The 16,693-nt window shown below is 39.4% G+C and overlaps 1 protein-coding gene across 8 annotated transcripts in view; it reads right to left on the bottom strand.

Annotated features, from left to right (window-relative positions):
- Positions 1-16,693, bottom strand: part of EVI5 (ecotropic viral integration site 5) — a 227,002-nt gene that overhangs the window by 169,966 nt on the left and 40,343 nt on the right. The window lies entirely within an intron of this gene.

Raw genomic sequence — 16,693 nt, 5'->3', positions numbered from 1 at the left:
TCTCTCCTCATAGGTTGCCCAAGTCTTGCCTTCTCACCTCATCAACAGATACATGACCTACCTCTAATGTTCATTTCCAATAACTTTTCTATTTGAGAACTTACTTCCCTTGGAATGGGATGAGGGAGTTCTTATTGTTGAGGCAAAAACCCCCAAGAAAGACAAGCATGATGAAGTAGGGGAATCAAGGAAAAGAAGTATGGAGCAGATCTTTAGGCTTCCAGGCAAACAAACAGTCCTCACCAGTGAATAGACTTGCAACACAGTTTATTAGGGTAAAAGATCATATAGGAACCAAGTAATTTAGCCAGAACCTCCTCTGTACCAGGAAACGTAAGAGCCACGGCAGTCAGCGAGACAGCCTCCTGTGGTTTGTTACCCTGTTGATCTCTCCTACAGCTACAAATACAAATTCAACTGTGAGGACAGCACTAACTTGCATTCTCAAAGCACACTATATTGTAAAACAGAAAACCTAACATGTAAAATTTACAGGAAAATGTTATCCTTTACTATTAATTTCAAATATAATTAACAACTTTTAAGAATTAATACTTACAACAAGGACCTACTGTATAGCACCACAGTGAACTATATTCAATATCTTATAATAACCTATTATGGAAAAGAATCTAAAAAAGAATATATATATAACTGGATCACTTTTATATACACCTGAAATACTGTAAGTCAACTATACTTCAATTTTAAAATACATATGGAAATAATTTTTAAAGAAAGAAAGATTTACACTTCCCTTATATAAAAGTTCTCTACTCCAGCTAACTGTAGCAAAGGCAAAAGACATGTATTATTTGCTTTAATTTATTTTTAAAAATAACTTTATCATACCCCTTCTACATACTGTAGCAACAGGCTTCCATTTAAAGAGTTTGGAATAACCAAGAACACAATCCTGATATCCTTTCAACCTTGATGAAATGAAATTCAGTCTATAACTACTGAAGGCTCAACAACCCATCTTTAGCATTTTAAATTCTTAAGTCTAATTGGAGTATTAATTGCAGTTCCACTTTAATAAAGCTTAATACTCATGGTTGTAGAAATCCCACAGGACTGAGTTATTTCTCATATATCATCATGTCCTACTTTTTCTTTAACTCTACTTTTCCAAATCTCTACCCTGCCACCTCCAAACCTCTTTCCCTCATCTTATGTTAAACTGTGTCATGAAGACACAATAAATCTGACAATGCAATTATGTCACAAAGTTCCTGTCTACCTCACAGAGGTGTTATGCATTTATTTTTAAACATGAACATACTTTGAAAAGATTAAAGCCATCACTAAAAAGGTTTAGTAATCAGGCACAAAAGGCCACACAGCGTATGATTCCACTTACATAAAGGAAGCAAACCAAGAGAGAGAAAGTAGTTTAGTGACGTGGAGAGATTGGAGGAGGGGGTACGGAAAATGACTACTAATGGGTACAGTTCTTCCCAGAGTGATGAAAATGCTCTGGGATTGGATTGCACTGACAGTTACACGACTTGTGAATACACTAGATGCCACTGAACACTTTAAAGGAGAGAATTCTATGGTATGTGAATTATATCTCAATTTTAAAAGGGCTTAGTCTATCCGAAAAGTTTTACATAATGTTTAATTCCAACTATATAACATTCTGGAAAAGACAAAACTGTGGAGACAATAAAAAGATCAGGAGTTGGGCAAGGGAAGGGACAAACAGGCAGAGAACAGAGGACTTTCATGGCAGTGAAAATACTCTGGTTGTTTGCTCAGTTGCTAAGTCATGTCTGACTCTTTGAGACCCCATGGACTGTAGCCCACCAGGCTCTTCTGTCCATGGAATTCTCCAGGCAAGAATACTAGAGTGGGTTGCCATGTTCTCCTCCAGGGTATCTTCCCAACTCAGAGATCAAACTTGCATCTGCTGTGTCTCCTGTATCAGCAGGCGGGTTCTTTACCACAGAGTCACCTGGGATGCCCAGAAACGAGTATGATGATTCCTCAAAAAAGTGAACATGGAATTATTATATAATACAGCAATTTCACTTCTGGGAATGTACCCAAAAGGATTCAAAGCAGGAACTAAATGAGATTTTTATACACCCAAGTTCATAGCAGCATTATTCACAATATTCAAATGGCAGAAGCAACTCAAATGATCATTAATGGAGGAATGGATTTTTTAAATGGCAATGAATTATTATTCAGCCTTAAAAAAAATTCTGACATATGCTACATGAATGAACCCTGAAGATATTATTTCAAGTGAAATAGTTGTATCACTCAGTCGTGTCCGACTCTTTGCAACCCCATGGACTGCAGCCTACCAGGATCCTCCATCTATGGGATTTTCCAGGCAAGAATAGTGGAGTGGGTTGCCATTTCCTTCTCTAGGGGATCCTCCTGACCCAGGAATTGAACCCGGGTTTCCCGCACTGTGGGCAGACACTTTACCGTCTGAGCCACCAAGTGAAATAAGCAAGTCATGAAATGACAAATATTCTATGATTCCACTTATAGAGGTACCTAAGAGCAGTCAGATTCATAGAGGGGGAATGCAGAATGGTGGCTGCCAGGGAAGTGGGGAATGGGAAGTTTAATGGGTTCTCTAGAGGTGGGTAGAGATGATGGTTGCATAACAAAGTGAATGTACTTAAAGCCACTGAGCTGTACACTTTAAAAATGCTTAAAATGGTAAACTTTTGTTATGTACAGCTGGCCCCTGAACAATGCGGGTTTGTACTGTGTGTGTCTATGCGTTACTTGCTCAGTCGTGTCCGATTCTGCAACCCAAGGACTCTGGCCCACCAAGTTCTTCTGTCCATGAAATTCTCCAGGCAAGAATACTGGAGTGGGTTGCCATTTCCTTCTCTAGGGAATCTTCCCGACTCAGGGATTAAACTCCAGTCTCCTACATGCAGGCAGATACTTTACCATCTGAGCCACCAGGGAGTGGGTCCACTTAAACGCATGTCTTTTGCAGCAAGTATGTACTACCCAGTACTGCAAGATCTGTGGTTGTCTAAATCCAAGGATGCAGAACCATGAATACAGAGGTAGAACGGTAGTCATACATGGATTTTCAACTGAATGAGGGTCAGTGTCCTTAACTACCATCTTGTTCAAGGGTCAGCAGTTTATCACAATTAAACAAAAAGAAGAAATTTACAACTTTCATTCCTTTTATTAGTAATTTGTGTCTTTCTCTCTTTTGGTCTTTGTTAGCCTGGCTAGAAGTTTATCAATCTTTTCAAAGAACCAACTTTTATTAACAGTTTTGTTGATTTTTCTCTGTCTTCCTGTTTTCAGGAAGACATTACTTACTCATGCTCTAACTTTAATTTCTTTTCTTCCACTTGCTTAAGGTTTATATCCCTTTTTTTCTCTGGTTCTCTAAGCTGGAAGATTAGAATACTCATTTTGCATCTCTCTTCTGTTTCAAAATACATTCAAATGCTCTAAACTAACCTCTAATACTGCTTCTGCTACTTTTCATTTTGCTTTAGTTCAAAATATTTAAAAATTTTCTTTGGACATTTTTTTGGATCCATGTGTTATTTAGAAGTGTGTTTTTTAATCTCTAAATATTTTCATTTTCCAGCTATCTTTCTATTATTTCTAACTTAATTCCATTGTGGTCTGACAGCACATGTTCAGGTGTGCTGAACCATATGACCCAGAATATAGTGCATCCTGATGACTGATACATGGAGGCCAGAAAAGAACATATACTCGGTGGTTATCAGATAAACATCATTAAATATAGTTGACTGATGGTATTGTTCACCTGTATCCTTACTGACTTTCTACCTGCTGTATCTAAATTACTGAAAAACAGGTGCTGAAGACTCCAACCATAATGGTGAATGTGTCTATTTCTCCTTGACATTCTATCAGGTTTTGCCTCATGAACTACGCCTTTTTGGAGATTTGACTTCTTTATCAATACACAATGTCTGGAAACTTTCCTTCTCAAGTCTGCTTTGTCTGAAATTAACATAGCTACTCCAGCTTTTTATTATTCAAAAAAGCAAATAATTTATACAATATATAGGTGGGTTTGAAGGCCATCTGGTTTCCAGTTTCTGACTGTTTTTCGTCTGGGGTACTTCCCTTACCTTCTTGGAAATACAATTTTGCATTTAAAAAGATTTTTGCATTTCTAGATGCTTTATTTAGGAAGAGATTTTCCAAGCTATGTGGTGAACCGTATTGCTTAAAGCAGTCCTATAGATTAGGTGACAATTTTTTTTATTATTCAACTTCTCAGAGACTGAACTGTATTACTGTACAGGTAGGAAATATATTACTATATTACTGTCAAGATAGAAGGTAAAGGAATGTACTTTCCAATCTTAACTGCCCATAAATCCCTTTTTCCACCATTATAGGCAAACATTTTGAGAAATGCTATTTCCAAACAGTATTCATTCTTTAAGGTGTTTGTAACTGTGTTCTTACTTTTCTCTCCATTTCTATGGTATTTTCATCCTTAGGATCAGTCCTCTGTAAATGCTGGTCCCACTTCCACCAATTCAACCAACCAAGGATAGAAAATACAGACGGGAAAAAAAAAAATTCCAAAAAATTACAAAAAGCAAAAAACTGAATTTGCATTCATTGATAACTATATGTACACACCCTTTACATTTTATTAGGTATTATAAGTTACCTAGATATGATTTAAAGTATTCAGAGATATGTGTAGGTTATATGCAAATACTGTGTCACTGATACTCGAATTTTGGTATTCACACGGTCCTGGAATTAATCCCCAGCAGATACTGAGAGACAACTGAATTGAATACTTTAGCATTTATTAGTCAAGTAATAACAGTTAATATTTACTAAACGCTTAGTGCTTACACTCAGATACTTGGTATCGCATAATTTAACCCCCAACCCTGTGGTACCTGTGTCATATTATCTTTATATTGTTAGATTATTAACCATTTAGACGTTAAAGGTTCCTTAAGAAATAAAAATATTATTTCATATATTTTCATATTGTCACCAAAAAGAATGTAATAGGTCAACGAGACTACTCTTTTCATGAATTGTCTTAATGAGCAAGAACACAGCTATATGCACAGTAATCAAAACAAAGTGGTGCTGACAGAAAAACAGACACAAAGATCAATGGAACAGAAGAGAGCGCCCAGAAATGAACCCATACACCTATGATCAATTAATTCATGACAAAGTATACACAACCGAGAAAAGACAGTCTCTTCAACAGCGGTCCTGGGAAAACTGGACAGCTATGTGCCAAACAATGAGTTTAGAACATTCCTTCACACCATACACAAAAATAAACACAAAATGCTTTAAAGACTTAAATAGAAGACTTCAAACCATAAAATTTCTAGAAGAAACAAATGCAGAACACTTTCTGACATAAATCATAGCAATATTTTCTTGGGGCAGTCTCCTAAGGCAAGAGAAATAAAAGCAAAATTAAACAAAAGTCACTGAGAAAATAAAAAAGCCAACCTATGAAATGGGAGAAAATATTTGCAACTGTTGCAACCAAGAACAGGTTAATATCCAAAATACACAAGTAACTCATACAACTCCATGCCTGGTCACCAAAAACAAATCGAACCCAGTCAAAAAATGGGCCAAAAATCTGATTAGACATTTCTCCAAAGAAGTCATACAGATGGCTAACAAGCACATGATAAGATGATCAGCATCATTAATGACTAGGGAAATGTAATCAAAACCTCAATGAGACATATCATCAAAAACTCTACAAGCAGGGACTTCCCTGGCAGTCCAACAGTTAAGATTCCCCATGGAGCATGGCCAAAAAAAATTTTTTAATATTGTTTATATAATTGAGTTAATTTTTTTAAAAAGTCCACAAATAATAAACGCTAGAGAGGTTGTAGAGAAAAGGAAACCCTAGTACACTGTTGGTCAGAATGTAAATTGGTACAACCACTTGGAAAGTAGTGTGGGGAGAGAGCAAATTGGCCAAGATGCCATGTTCAGGCTCTCCTGGCTGATGCAGTAGCTGTAGCAGCAGCCACAATATAACCATAGCGTAGCCCTGTCATAGCCATAACATAATCTCATATAACATAACCATGATGCCGCTCCAGTGTAACATCAGTGCAGCAGCAGCAGCCATGGCTTTCATGGTGAAGCTCACACAGATGTACTGCACAAAGTAGCTCGTGACCAAATGAGTACCTCGTGATGCACATGCGCAGTCTACAAATGATTTCAGCTGTTACATGGTCTGTTCACAAAACGTGGGGTGAGAAAGCCTGAACATGCCATCTTGGCCAATTTGCTGTCTCCCCACATTCCCACCTCTTCAGGATCTTTCACCTTACATTCTATGTGCAGTGCATCTTTAGCGATATTCCCTTGGCGTGTAGCACTGACCCTTGGATTTACGTCTTGCAACAGCAGTGGCTACAACAGCAGTTACATCCCCAATACGAGGCGGTTAAGTGACGGTGATGATGAACGTGAGACTGAGGACAATGATGATGAAGGCTGTGAGACTGCAGCTCCTCACTTGGCAGCGAGGCCTGCTGTAGAGCAGAAACTGAAGCACGAGCAGCCTGTGGCTCAGGGGGGCATCTTCAACCGCCCCAACGTGACTGTTCACAACGTTATCAGCCACAGACTCAGGCGGAGTTGGTAGACCTGGGTACGCAGTTTCAGCAAAAGCAAGGGAAACCATGGCAACTTGGCTCCTGCAACTCTGAGACACAGGGGTGGGTGGTATCCTGAGTTCTGGGGACGAAATAGAATGGCGGGCCTCTATAACCACTCACCCCCTCATTGAAACAAAGGTTTCATTCTGCCTAGCAGAATGCTAGGCAATTAATGCAAGGGGCGCCTAAACAAATGCACACCCTCATGGAACGGATTAACACCATCATCTACACTGTGTGGTCAAATGCAGGAGAGCTCCCACATACTGTGAGTAAATGGCATACCTATGCCACGTTGACCCAAGTAAGTGAGAGAACTGGGCATGAAGCAGTCAATATTCAACCCAAATACCCGAGGCCCAAATGACGAGCGTTTTACTGGCAGCATTCGAGAAGCCATTTTGAACAATGCCCCATCTACCTTTTTTGAACCCCTGACTGCTATCCTAGCACCCTATGTGGGGCACCCCATCTATGAGATGACCCTGATGGTGGCTAGTTTGGGAGAAAATTGAGGGGTGGCAGCAGGCCAAAGTGGATTAGACATATAAATACCCTGAAGGGGGTCTGAGCTGGTAAAGGCCCGTTCTGGTGAAGAGAATGCAAGTGTGGGTTGATGTGCTGGCAGCAGGAGTTGACAGAAAAAACTGATAAACAGCCCAAAGCTCTGCTCCCAGAGCTATGGAGGTAGCTGAGACCAGAGCAGCAGTTTACCACATGTGGGAAGAACCCACAGCAAGAAATGGGCAGCTCAGCTAAAAGATTATACGGCACCCTAGGACATTCCTTTAGATGCTACCCTTTTCCGGCTCTAAATATGGCTCAGACCAAGGTGTCCTCCTGAAGAACCCAAGCAAGGACAGGCAGCCCCATGTAGAACTTGCAAGTCACTGGTCACTAGCTAATGTGCAGAGAGTAATGGCCCTGGTTGACACTGGTGCTGAATGCAGCCTTGTTTATGGCAAGCCAGAGTAGTTTCCTGGTTCTAATGCATACACTGACGGTGATGCGGCCAAATCATACAGATTTAGGCTGTAGAGACTTAGGCTGTGTTCTAGATTTAGAACACTGTGCTGTAAAAGGCTGTGTCGTATGATGTGCTACTACCCACTGATTCTCTTGAAGATTTAGAAGAGTGTGAGAGCATTTGGAATCATGTAGGGTGGCCTGGGAATGCCTCAACCTTGAGGGGTGGGCCCCGGTGTCTGTAGGGGGTTTTGTGAGTCGTTAATAATAAACCTGGCAGGGGTGGAGCTTCCCCTGTGGAAGCTCTCCTGCAATCTCACAAGGACAGATGGTGGACCGGACTTGGCCATGGAAGATAAAGGCACTCCACACATGGAGGGTGGCTCTTCTAGCCCCATGAGGGCAAGGACTGGAACATAAGTTCCAGGTGATACCTGGCATTGGGTTTTGCTATGTGCTGGGGATGTAACTGCTGTTGTAGCCACTGCTGTTGCAAGACGTAAATCCAAGGGTCAGTGCTACACGCCAAGGGAATATCGCTAAAGATGCACTGCACATAGAATGTAAGGTGAAAGATCCTGAAGAGGTGGGAATGTGGGGAGACAGCAAATTGGCCAAGATGGCATGTTCAGGCTTTCTCACCCCACGTTTTGTGAACAGACCATGTAACAGCTGAAATCATTTGTAGACTGCGCATGTGCATCACGAGGTACTCATTTGGTCACGAGCTACTTTGTGCAGTACATCTGTGTGAGCTTCACCATGAAAGCCGTGGCTGCTGCTGCTGCACTGATGTTACACTGGAGCGGCATCATGGTTATGTTATATGAGATTATGTTATGGCTATGACAGGGCTACGCTATGGTTATATTGTGGCTGCTGCTACAGCTACTGCATCAGCCAGGAGAGGAGCTGTATTATGGCTGCCGTGGTAGCTAGAAGAGAATAAATGTGTCTGCAGTTCCTACAGTCTCCTTTCAGCCTCTTAGCTCAAGCCTTGCCTATCCTGGGTTCAGCAAACAGTGCAAATAGTGTGAACAGCACGACAATAGGCATAATGAACAGGATCAGTGATACAAGTCAGTTCAGTTCAGTTCAGTTGCTCAGTCACGTCTGACTCTTTGCAATCCCAGGGACTGCAGCATTCCAGGATTCCCTGTCCATCACCAACTCACGGACTTGCTCAAACTCATGTCCATTGAGTGAGTTGATGCCATCCAACCATCTCATCCTCTGTCATCTCCTTCTCCTCCCGCCTTCAATCTTTCCCAGCATCAGGGTCTTTTCTAATGAGTCGGCTCTTGTGAGTTGACTCTAATGAGTCACATCAGGTGGTCAAAGTATTGGAGCTTCAGCTTCAGCATCAGTCCTTCCAATGAATATTCAGGACTGATTTCTTTTAGGATTGACTGGTTTGATCTCCTTCCAGTCCAAGGGACTCTCAAGAGTCTTCTCCAACACCACAGTTCAAAAGCAGCAATTCTTCAGCACTCAGCTTTCTTTATGGTCCAACTCTCACATCCATACGTGACTACTGGAAAAACCACAGCTTTGATTATGCTGGCATAGTAATGTCTCTGCATTACTTTGTTGGCAAAGTAATGTCTCTGCTTTTTAATATGCTGTCTAGGTTAGTCATAGCTTTTCTTCCAAGGAGCAACTGTCTTTTAATTTCATGGCTGCAGTCAACATGTGCAGTGATTTTGGAGCCCAAGAAAACAGTTTGTCACTGTTTCCACTATTTCCCTATCTATTTGCCATGAAGCGATGGGACTGGATACCAAGGTCTTATTTTTTTGAATGTTTGAGTTGTTGAATGTTGAACTACCATATGATCCAGCAATTCCACTCCTGGGTATATACTGAGTTGGCCAAAAAGTTCATTTGGGTTTTTCTATAAGATGTTATGGAAAAACCTGACTCAATTTTTTTGCCAACTCAGTATCTTGAAAAAACAAAACTGCATAATTCAAAAAGATACATCAATCCAGGGTTCACAGCAGCATCATTTACAACAGATGGAAGCAACCCAAGTGCCCATCAACAGATGACTGGATTAAGAAGATGTGTGTGGGTGTGGGGCAGAAAGGGGTGTGGGAAATGGACTATCACTCAGGATTAAAAACAAATGAAATACTGCCTTTTGCAGCAACGTGGATGGACATACAGAATATTATGCTTAATGAAATCAGTCAGAGAAGGACAAATGCTATATTTATCCTTTATATGTGGAATCTAAAAAATAATACAAATGAATATATTTGCAAAACAGAAACAGACTCACAGATATAGAAAACAAATTTGTAGTCACCAAAAGGGAGAAAGGAGGACAAATTAAGGGTACCAGATTAACATTCAATATACAAACTATCAATACTACATATAAAATAGATAAGCAACAAGAATATACTGTATAGTACAGGTAACTATACCTATTATCTTGTAATAACCTATAATGGAGTATAATCTGCAAAAATATTGAATCACTATGCTGTACATGTAAAACAATATATATATATAGTAAATCAACTACACTTCAAAAACAAAAAAGAAACAAAACTATGTGACTAGTAGGCACTCAAAATTAATATTCCCTTAATAAATTTTTATTAACATTACATTTCAATGAATCTAAGTCCCATTCCAACTTCTTTTTGCAGCGATATACACTGACTATCTTTTATGTTTTGTACTCATTCACCAAAAAATGTTAACAGATAAACTAGGCTGATGACTATTAAAATAGCCCCTCCTGTTAAGTTTCCATTGGATATAATAACCTAAATGTGTAGATGGGCAAAACCACTGCCAAATACAAATGGAGAGAAAAAAGCTATCTTACAACACTGTAGCAGATTGTATTTTTTAAAGATGTCCTGTATTAGTTTTCTAGAGCTTCCTTAACAAAGTACCACAAACCGGGTGGCTTAGAGCAACAGTAATTTGTTGTCTCATTGTTCTAAAGGCTAAAAATTCAAAATCTAGGCATCAGCAAGGTTATTCTCCCTCTAAAATCTACAGGGAGAACCCTTCCATGTCCCTTCCTAGCTTCTGGTGGTTTGGCAACAATTCCTGTCATTTCCTGGCTCGTAGTTGCAGCACTTCAAGCACTTCAATCTTAGCCTCCAATATTCTAAGGCATTCTCCCCTAATTATATATGCAACAAACCTATTTCCAAATAAGACTGCATTCTGAGTTAATGGGCTTATGGCTTCAACATATCCACTGGGGTGGAGGCGGGGGAGGGAGAGGCACAACTCAATCCATAGATGGCCACACTGCTCCCCTCGTGTCTTCCCACCGAGTGGGAGAGTCTCTGTCTTGTGCTCTTTAACCTGAGCAGACCTGTCTGACTACCTCAACAGTAGTGTACACTGAACATCGTTACTGAGGCTCACTCTCGGAACCCAGGCGCCATGCTGTTAAGAAGCCTAAACTAGCCCACACAGAGACCTGGAAAGGCCAAGTGGAGGTATGTATTCTGGCTAACAGCCTCTCTGAGGTCCCATCATCAACCACCAGACATGAGTGTAGATATACCGTCAAATAACTCAAGGCCTTAGATGAAAGGTCTCCATTTCTCAGCTTCAAAAGCATTATGAAGGAGAGACAAGCTCTCCTCATAAAGCTCTGTCCAAATTTCTGATTCAAAGAATCTACAGATATACTAAGATGATTATTTTAAGTCACTAAGTTTTATGGTGGTTTGAGACACAGCTATAAATCACAAAATAAAATTAAAATATTTAACAAAACTTAAAATAAACCCAGGACACTGCATTAGTAGAGACATCATACGGCACTTGTTTTTGCTTTTGAGAGGATGGAGGACACATGTAATTGAGAAAAAACAAATTAGTATACTAGGAAAATCCAAGTAAATAGCAGAACCAGAAAATAACATTAATGCTCCAAAGGCCTAAAAGAACAGCATTTAATTAAGCTAGAAAATGTATCACTTGACTTGCAGCTCAGAGTCAAATGCTTTTAAATCATGGTATTATTTTTTCACTGCTATTAAAATAGCATTTTGATCATATGTTAAAGCAATGCCAAGAAGTAAGATATTCAAGGAAGCCTTTTGTTTAACAAGTAGGCTATTCTCTTGAAATAGGAATCTTGTTTTTTTGAATAATACAGGATATAATTAAGTTGAAGATATAGTTGTAAATATTCATATTTTAACTAAGATAAGTGACTAAAATAGAAACCTACTCTATTTTATGGAAAGAAATCTTTCAGTAAAAATATCCAAAAAAGCTTAGTTCAATGGTATAAGCAGTTTTAATTAAATTTACATTTAAAAAAATAGGTCACAGCTAAAAACAGAATGAAAGCTATAGTCTACAACATAAATTAATCTTGAAAACACTATTCTAAGTAAAAGAAACCCACCACAAAATAACACATATAATGATTCCACTTACAAGAGATGTCTAGAATAGGCATTGCTGCTGCTGCTGCTAAGTCTCTTCAGTTGTGTCCAACTCTGTGCGACCCCATAGACAGCAGCCCACCTTGCTCCCCCGTCCCTGGGATTCTCCAGGCAAGAACACTGGAGTGGGTTGCCATTTCCTTCTCCAATGCATGAAAGTGAAAAGTGAAAGTTAAGTCATTCAGTCATGTCTGACTCTTTACAACCCCATGGACTGCAGCCCACCAGGCTCCTCCGTCCATGGGATTTTCCAGGCAAGAAATACTAGAGTGGGTCACCATTGCCTTAGACAAAAAGCTGATTAATGATTATGTAGGACTGGTGAGGATGTAGGGACAGGACATGATGGCTAAAGGGCACTAGGTTTCTTTCTGCAGTGGTGAAAATGTTCTAAAATTGTCTATGATGATGGTTGCACATGCCTGTGAATATACTAAAAACCATTAAATTATATATTTTAAATGGGTGAATTGTATAGGATGTGAATTATGTCTGAAAAAGAAGTTATTTTAAAAATTCAGGTCAGGACTTCCTTGATGATCCAGTGGTTAAGAATCCACTTTCCAATGCAGGGGACACAGGTTCAATCCCTGGTCCGAGAAGATTCCACATGTCATAGAGTAACTAAGTCTGTGTGCCACAACTACTAAGCTCGCACCTTCTGGACCCCGTGATCCTCAACAAGAGAAGCCACTACAATGAGAAACCTATGCATCACAACTAGAGAGTATCCTCCCCTCACCACAACTAAAGAAAGCCAGTGTGTAGCAATGAAGATCCAGTATACTCAAACAAACAGAATAAAATTTAAAAATTTTCAAGTTCAGGTCAGGGAATTCCAGGTGGTCCAGCAGTTAGAACTCAGTGCCTCACTGCCAAGGGCCCAGATTCAATCCCTGGTTCAGGAGTTAAGAATCCACAAGCCTTGCAGCACAGCCACCAAAAAAAAAAAAAATTTCCAGGTCAGTACTTATTAATATTGGATATATTTTCTTCCATACTTTATGTATTTTAAATAAAATTAGCATTATATTGTATATAAAACAACAACATAAAATTTAGGTTAGAACAAATTTCTCCATAAAATAACCAAGACCAGTTTATGATGCAGACAATGCTTGACAACTCTCCTCACCTCTAATCAAATCTCCTATCTTCAAAAAAAAAAAAAAAAGACTTCCCGAGTGGTCCAGTGGCTAAGACTCTGTGCTCCCAATGCAGGGGGCCCAGGTTCTATCCCTGCTCAGAGAACTAGATCTCATATGCCACAACTAAGACCTGGTGCAGCCAAATAAATATTAAAAAAACAAACCTATTTTCATGTCTTTCCACAACTTTCCTCACCATCTGGTGTTTTAGACATTCTCAATCAAACAGCCTTACCTTAATGAAGCAGAAGTGATCAAATAATTAAATTCCTCATTTATTTCGCTACTCAACTCAAAACATCTTTTTCTTTTACTTCAGAGCAAGGTATCCCTTCTATTTGCCAACACATCCTATCATTTTTAACTTTTATGAAGGCTGAGTAATCGTAAGTTCTCAACAAGGTTTTTCTCAGTTTCATCTGCTACTTGACTTCCACAAAAGAAGAAACTGTATCTTGAATATCTCTATATCCCTAGTACCAAAGACTGTGTCTACCATAAAGCAGATATTCAACAAATGTCTGTGCAATAAAGAGTAAGTTACATATAAAATAAATGGGAGAGTAATAACCAGTAAATACAATAAGTATTCACTTAGCCAAATCATGCTGACATCAAGACAGCTAGGGGGAAACTCCCTCCCTATTTAGAGCACACGAAAGCATTAAAAAATAAAGCAGTTTGCTAAGTACTCAAATGATCATTAAAATGCAGATCCCATCTTGTCATATGCAATATACATCCTGCTAAAACTGGGCCCCACAACCTCAAATTTCCAAATGTCCATACTAACTCATGTTCACATAACCGCTCTTAAAATCTCTTTAATTAAAAATGCTCAATCAAACCACCAAAGTAGACACAGATGGAAAAAAGCTCACAATTTACAATGCACACAGGAAACAAAGCTCAAAGAACAACTGAAGACTTCTCTAGCAGTCCAGTAGTTAAGACTTCACACTTCAACTGGGGAAAAGATCCCTGACAGGGAACTGAGATCTCGCAGTGGCCAAAAATAATAATATTAATAATAATGACAAATTAAATAAACACAGAATTAGATCAAGAAGCACTTTGACTACTAGAGTTACCAAATATAGACTATAAATTAAGTACGTCTAAAATGCTGAAAGCAATAAAAGAGAGTATCTTAAATGAGCAAGGAAAAAACCAGGAATGAGAAGGATGGGGGAGAGAGACAGTTAAACAGGTTATAACCACCCATAAAGAGGAAATCAGTGAACTAGAAGAACTGAAGATATTAACTCATAAAGCAGCACAAAGATACAACGCAATCCTCTGGAGATTTATCTTGATAAAGGACCAAAAACAAAATGGTAGTTAGTTTCCCAATGTCATTTTTCATATAAAATGATTAAATAACACATGAAGAAAAATACGAATCAAGAATCAACACCAGGGGACTTGCCTGGCAGTCCAGTAGTTAAGACTCTGTACTTACAATGCAGGGGGCAGGGTTCAATCCCTGGTCAGGAATCTAAAATCCTACATGCCATGGAGCCAAAAACTTTTAAAAAAATAAATAAATAAATAAAAAGAATCAACACCAAAACAATCTCAAGAGGTAAAGCACGCTGAAAACCACCATCACTATAATCATACCACCCCTTACACCTCTCCTATAAGACAGAAGTCTGGACATTTTTTAAGGCCACTTTGAAAACTTCAGGAACATATAAACAAAATTTTGCAAATAGCTTTCGAAGGTTCACATAATACGCAGACACACGAATAAGAAAACCAGGCTTTCCTTCAGCTAATGTCTGATTCATCACTGTTACTTCCCCTTACTCACAATATGTTTATCAGCTATATGAGGCCTATGACCAAAAAGAAAGTTTTAAATAATTTATCTACTGACCTCTCACTATGAAACAGGACAATTTAGTTCTCTTCCCCATCACCCGCACCATCCATGCCTTGCCTACCATAACATGCACACATCTCTTACACTTCACCACTCCTATCTAATTAAAACATACTTTTGGTCAATCAAGATTCAGTACATACATTAACACGGCTATGTAACTTAAGTCACAGCGGTTCTATAACTGGCTGTGTTTACTTTCACTCCCTTCCCCCAACATTTTACATTGTTGTTGCTGTTATTCAGGTCCTCTGTCTTCCACTATCGCCGGAAGTGTGCTCAAATTTATGTCCATTGAGTCAGTGATGCTGTCAAACCATTTAACCAAAGCCCCCTTCTTTGGCCTTCCATCTTGCCCAGCAACAGAGTCTTTTCCAATGAATCAGCTCTTCACATCAGGTGGCCGAAGTATTGGAGCTTCACTTCAGCATCAGTTCTTCCAATGAATACTCAGGGTTGATCTCATTTAGGACTGACTGGTTTAAACTCCTTCCTTGCTGCCCAAGGGACTCTCAAGAGTCTTCAATACCACAGTTTAAAAGCATCAATTCTTCAGCACTCAGTCCTCTTTATGATCCATGATCCAATTCTCACATCCATACATGACTACTGAAAAGCCATAGATTTGAGTATATCGATCTTTGTCAGCAAAGTGATATCTCTGGTTTTTAATACACTGCCTAGGTTTGACACAGCTTTCCTTCCAAGAAGCAAGAGTCTTTTAATATCATGGCTGCAGTCACTGTCCACAGTGATTTTGGAGCCCAAAAAAGTAAAATCTGTCATTCAGTTCAGTTTAGTTCAGTTGTGTACAACTCTTTGCAACCCCATGGGCTGCAGCATGCCAGGATTCCATGTCCATCACCAACTCCCAGAGCTTACTCAAACTCATGTCCACTGAGTCAGTGATACCATCCAACCATCTCATCCTTTGTCATCCCCTTCTCCTCCCACCTTCAATCTTTCCCAGCATTAGGGTCTTTTCAAAGGAGTCAGTTCTTCACATCAGGTGGCCAAAGTACTAGAGTTGCAGGTTCTGCATCAGTCCTTCCAATGAATATTCAGGACTGATTTCCTTTAGGATGGACTGGCTGGATCTCCTTGGAGTCCAGGGGACTTTCAGAGTCTTTTCCAACACCACAGTTCAAAGGCATCAATTCTTTGGTGCTCAGCTTTCTTTATAATACAACTGTCACATCCATGCATGACTACTGGAAAAACCATAGCTTTGACTAGATGGACCTTTGATGGCAAAGTAATGTCTCTGCTTTTTAATATGCTGTCTAGGTTGATCATAACTTTTCTTCCAAGGAGCAAGTATCTTTTCATTTCCTGGCAGCAGTCACCATCTGCAATGATTTTGGAGCCTCAAAAAATAAAGTCTCTCATGTTTCCATTGTTTCCTCATCTGTTTGCCATGAAGTGATGGGACCGGATGCCATGATCTTAGTTTTCTGAATGTTGAGTTTTAAGCCAACTTTTTCACTCTCCTCTTTCACTTTCATCAAGAGGCTCTTTAGTTCTTCACTTTCTGCCATAAGGGTGGTATTATCTGCATATCTGAGGTTATTGATATTTCTCCCACCAATC

Source organism: Cervus canadensis, chromosome 2, assembly GCF_019320065.1.
Source record: "Cervus canadensis isolate Bull #8, Minnesota chromosome 2, ASM1932006v1, whole genome shotgun sequence".
Classification (NCBI taxonomy): domain Eukaryota; kingdom Metazoa; phylum Chordata; class Mammalia; order Artiodactyla; family Cervidae; genus Cervus; species Cervus canadensis.
The sequence above is the reverse complement of the archived record's forward strand: the minus strand, read 5'-3'. Positions and strand labels throughout refer to the sequence as shown.